Genomic DNA, 5,805 nt, shown 5'->3' with positions numbered 1-5,805 from the left:
CGCAATGAAACATACCAAAAATAACTCAAAAACAACTAAGAAAAATGTTAGTAGACAAGGGCCAAATGGCCAAAACAAACTAACAACCAACATAAGCTCATCATATATACAACCACACAAAGTGGCAAGAAGATCAACAACTCCAACAAGCATCAAAAGGTCCCCACAGCAAACCCCCACTCCTCACTACTCCCCCAAGCTAATCACAAGCATACCATCACAAAAGAAGATGGGGGAGAAATGGAGTGAACCCTTACAGGTGCTCGGGGCATGCCCTTTACCCTTCGAATCATAAATCCTCCAATGTTCATCCCTTTCAAAACGATGAGCACGAGCCTTGTCGTCGGTGAAGGGGGTGAAATTGTAGGTGGGGTCCACATCGGGACCCGAAGCATCGGTATAGGACGGCCAAGCAAACTCGGGCCGAAGGGGGTAATTGCCATGGGGTGGCTCTCCTCGGGGACCATCCCAACCTCCCATATACCCCTTGGGCCACCCGGTGAAATCCTCAGGCCATTCACTAGGCCGATCCACCGGTGGGGGAGTGGGGTACATCGGATCACCACGGTAGTCACTCCCGCCCATCATAGTATAATCATAAGGGGGAAAGGAGGGAGGAGTGACACCGGGTTGAGAGGGGCCCGTCCAATACGGGTAAGTGGGTGTACGCTCCTCATTCCAACTAGGGATGGGCCCTTGTTGGGGAGGGTGATAAGGGTAGTTAACATAGGGGGCAAAGTCCCCTTTGTCAACATGGTAATCGTACACCCGCCTACCGTAGTAGGAGGTGTCAAAATCGGGATAAGAATCCCCCGTGTGGCTCCCTTGAGGAGCAAGAGAAGTCAAGGTACGAGCTTTGTCCTCTTGCCCTTGCAAGGTAGCCGCAAGGGTAGATTGCAAGCCATGTAAATCAAAAGGAGAGGAAGAAGATGACATACCACCCATATTAGGGGAAGGCTCCGTGATCGGAGGAGGACCTTGAGGAGGACTATGAGAAGGAGACTCCGGGGCGGGTTGAGGAGGAGGAAGTCTTGCATCTTGGGCAATGAATTGAGGATCGCGGGGAAGCAAATACCACACATTGGGAGTCCAAGAAGTGATGGAGGGATTGGGGAGGATGTACCAATCACGTTGCTTGACCGACCAAATATACTTATCATTCTTGGTGGCCTTGATCCACTTGGCATTGGTGAGAGTCCACAATTCAAGGAACTCCCCTCCGGGAACCGGATCCAATTCTTCTAGGGCGTTCTTGTAAGGATCATTGGGGAGTGCCCTCAAGAGAAGAGTGAGCATCCTACCAATAAGAATGTCACCACTAGTCGGTTTCCCATCCCGAATTTCAATAATCCGGGTGATCAAAAGCTGCCCAAAATCCAAAATGCCACGATCCTTCTCAGTGGCTAGCCATAAGGCTCCAAGCTCCGGGCTAGACAAGGACCCGGTAGCCCCCTTTGCAAAGATCGCGTAGAGAAGCATGCGGTTCAAGTAACGGATGGCGGGGTGATGAAATGAAGATGACTTTGCCGAAGAGGAAGTGAACCTCTTTGGCTCTCCCGTGAGGTCCCCCCACCATATGGTCTCGTCATAGGAGCCCGCATACTCTACCACCGGGTTAACGACAAGACCCCGGTTTGGGTAGATAGTGAAGAAATCATTAATGTCTTCGTCGGTGAGCTTGTGTTAATTATTGAAAACGTGAAAGTGAAGCTCCACCGTCTCTTTCCCGTCCTCATAGACCCTTCGCCTCCGAGCCGAAGCACGAAATTCGAGGGTTACCCTCTTGTAAGTCTTAGCGTGCATCGTCACGAACTCCTCAAGATCGAGCCCCTCAATCAAAGTATCAAGCTCCTTCTTAAACACCCAAATCACGAACAGTCTTCTCATGATAGAATTTTGTAGGGCGGATGCTCCGCTTAGACAATTCTTCAAAATAGGTCCAAGACCGTTGTTCCGGAAATGTAATGTCGTAAGTTTGAACTCCGGCGGGGCTGGTGCCTTGCGCTTGTTTGGTTGGGCGTTGGTCCCCTTCTTGGATCGTTTAGTCATCATGATGAACCTCTAGAGAACAAAAACCTACACACAAACAAAGAAAACAACCACAATCCAAAACAAAAGGAAAAACTAAGTTAGTCAAGAAAGCTAACAATCTACCACCAAGACTACCGCAAATAAATACCAATACACCACCCAAGTTCAATGCGAACAAGAGTACTCCATACAATACTCATCAACCAAAAACAAAAAATCAACTAGAATTCCATTCAATCATTTCATAAAAAATCTACCAAGAGACTAGACTTTACAAATATTAACAATGAATCATGCATAACAAGTCTAGATTATCAAGGAGTAAACACAAAAACAAACATGCATCCTAACCATTCAAAATCAAAAATTCAGAAATTCCAACAAATAGTATGAACAATGAGACACTAGTGGAAAGGGTCATTTGCATCGCACATTTAAGTGCATTTGCGTCGCACATTGTGCGTGGCAAAAGCTCTCGACGCAAATGACTAAAAGTCATTTGCGTCGCACAAATGTGCGACGCAAATGACCCTTATTTGCGTCGCACATTAAGCAAATGTGCGAGGCAAATGACTTTTCAGGCACCATGTTGAAAAGTCATTTGCCACGCACATTAGCTTAATGTGCGTTGCAAATGACTTTTCAGGCGCCAAAAAATAAGTCATTTGCCACGCACAATAGCTTAATGTGCGACGCAAATGACAACTTGAGCACCAAAAAAGTAAGTCATTTGCCTCGCACAATAGCTTAATGTGCGACGCAAATGACTTTGAAATTTGTAAAAAAAAATAGGTTCTATTTTACTATATATACATATATATATATATATATATATATATATATATATATAGTAAAATGAAACCTATTAAATAGAACCACATCAAATCAATAAGACTAAATACATAAAGGCAGTACCTTCATAAATCTTACAATACAAAAGCTTGAAATATCTACAACAATGTATTCCATCTAACGGTTTCTCTTGACACCCAACAAAAAAAAAATTAATAGTTGCTGCCCAGAATCTTCTAGTGTTTCCCTTGCTTCTAATATTAGTTGGGGGGTCTGCTTACGTATAACAGAGATTGTTCGTTAGAGATTGTATCTCATCAACTTAGAATTTGTTATCGTCCCAGAGAACATGGTAATGAGCTGGTCTGCTGGTTCCCTGAAGAAAACGGTTGTGCTATTTGTTATTTCTAAAGAAAACATGTAAGCTATCTATAACTCTATTAAAACTCGCTGAAAAACTCACCTGAATACCAGCATGACTGCATAGAAAGAAATCAAAATCGGTTGGGTGACATATTTTAGTATCTACCACTGTGCCTGCAATGTCATGAGTTCAATGTTATCAAACATCATCAGAAAAAGGCACCTAATTACATTAAAAAAAATTATGAATCTGCTAAAACGTAACATATGACAGTCAATTCGACAACTCTGATGAATGGCAAGATTTACCGTGTAGGAAATCATACCAACACCAAAACCTTCCAGCACTCGCCCCATGTACAGAAATGAGATATCCTATAGATGGTTCAACAATACAGAAATAATACGACCAGCCAACCAATCAATAATATTTGGGATTGAAGATAAACAAATAGCACAATGCTCGTTTATATAGCTCACTTACTCTCGAAAATGATACGACCAACCATCCAATGATATTTGGGATTGAAGCAATCATCAGTGACTGCAATTAATTAAAAACAGGAAATCATAATTAAAAAAAAAAATACAATACAACAGACATTGTTATGACTTATGAAGATCTGTTAATGTTCATATCAAGTAGGACCCTTTTTAAGAGACAACAATGGGTGACAATGACACATATTCTATATGTTAAAAACCATCAATAAATTGCAGGAAAGGGATAAAATTTCATACCCCTTTGCGCCCAATGTATTCAGAAATCTGACCACTAGCAATTGCACCAACCATTGCTCCCACATTAGCCAATGATCCAAACAAGGAGAACTGCCACCTCCATCAATACAATCACAAGTTAAATTGAAAAACAATCAATCATCTGATATATGTTGTTGGGAATTTTACATAAACGCAAGTCAAAATCTAATGATCATCAAGTTACATGGGTGCTGAAGTACAAAGCAGCAAGACAAACTGCAATTCAGCAAGACAAAGTGCTTGTATGGAAATTTCCATATAAAACAAGCAAATCATTCCAACTAAGCAACTACAATCATCAGGATATACATGCCATGGCAGACGATTATTAAAGAAATAACATAAATTGGATGTCTGGTATCTCATATCTCATAAGGTTGGACCTCAGCTCAAAATAACCCCTAGAAAAATCAATTTTTCCACAGAAACAGGAACACCAATCAAACTTCCACCATGTTTACATAAATCAAGCTATTTAGTCTTAAGAACGAAAATGGAGACACAATCGTCAACCATTCATCATTAATCCAGTTCAATTTCCACTCAAAGTCAAGTTCAATCACAATAAAACAGAATCAAGAACATTAATCAAAAAGTAAAATGAGCAAACTCAATAGAATTCAATCGAAAATTCAAAATTACATAAACTGAAGTTCAAAACCCTAACTAAATGAAGAATGAAGGAGACAGATGGAAGCATTACAAAATTCTCACCTCCGACTAACAGTCCCGCCTCCTTCCTCCACCTCGCCGCCGTCAATTTAGTTTCTCCAGAAACCTCCGCCGTCAAGCTTCCCTTTCCAAGGATTTCGAAATAGATGCTTCGATTGCGACAGTAGCAAGGGTGCGACGCCGGCGGTTTCAATGACGCTTCCACCTCCAACACCCTCCTCCACCTCTTCTACGACCCCGATTCTCCCTCTTCCGTTGTCGAAACCTATCATAAAGAATTGAAGAATCAAAAACTTAAACAAAAGTGAAAGTTCTAAAACCTAAAAGAATTGAAGAAAGGAGGAAAGAGATGGAAGACTTACCTCATTTACAAACCGAATTTTTTTGCAAGAACCTTGCCCGAGGAAAATTTGAGCGGCTAGGTTGAGGAGAGAGAGGCAGAAACTGGATCGGGTTTGAGGAGAGAGGAAGAAGCAGGGAGTTTAGGAGAGAGAGAGTGTTTGAGGAGAGAGGTAGAATTAGGAGAGAGTGTGTTTGAGGAGAGAGGTAGAAACCCATTGACACGTCCGAAATTTTTTAGAGTCATCTGCGTCGCAGATTAGTAATTCTGCGACGCAAATGAGGTAATATTTTGCGTCGCATTATTACTAATCTGCGACGCAAATGACTCTAAGATCATCTTAGAGTCATCTGCGTCGCAGATTAGTAATTCTGCGACGCAAATGACTAATTTTAATGCTTAAAACTGTCAATTGCGTCACATGCTTAAATGTGCGAGGCAAATGTGGTGATGCAAATGATTGTTTTTCCACTAGTGAGATAAAATGCAATGAAAATGGAGAAGGAAGGGAAAGAAATCGTCACCACTAGTAAAGGAGGAAAACAAGATCACCCAAAAGCACTCTCCAAAACTCCAATTGCAACACTTAGTAATAAAATCAAAGTTCACACAAACCCTAGAAATTGGGGGTTTACTAGATAACTTGCATATAATAGGAACCACTATTCACCTGCACAAATTAGGCTCACAAAGTCTTGCCAAACCTAGATCATACATTCCAATCAAATCCAATCAATTAGCATTTGCAACTACTACTCAATTGGTCATGGATATCCTATCACTAAATCAATTTAATTACATCAATCAATCAAAATTCAACCATCATTTTCCCCTAATTAAGCCCC

At 41.5% G+C, this 5,805-nt stretch overlaps 1 long non-coding RNA gene across 1 annotated transcript; it reads right to left on the bottom strand.

Moving 5' to 3' along the window:
- Window positions 1-3,534: 3,534 nt before the first annotated feature.
- LOC130472389 (uncharacterized) lies at window positions 3,535-4,982 on the bottom strand. The gene is made up of 4 exons (XR_008932540.1): window positions 4,663-4,982; window positions 3,928-4,017; window positions 3,671-3,730; window positions 3,535-3,561 (listed from the first exon to the last, which is right to left on the bottom strand). It is a non-coding gene; the product is annotated as an uncharacterized lncRNA (long non-coding RNA).
- Between the last annotated feature and the right edge of the window lie 823 nt (window positions 4,983-5,805).

The sequence above is a fragment of the Spinacia oleracea genome, chromosome 4 (assembly GCF_020520425.1).
Source record: "Spinacia oleracea cultivar Varoflay chromosome 4, BTI_SOV_V1, whole genome shotgun sequence".
Taxonomy (NCBI): domain Eukaryota; kingdom Viridiplantae; phylum Streptophyta; class Magnoliopsida; order Caryophyllales; family Amaranthaceae; genus Spinacia; species Spinacia oleracea.
The sequence above is the reverse complement of the archived record's forward strand: the minus strand, read 5'-3'. Positions and strand labels throughout refer to the sequence as shown.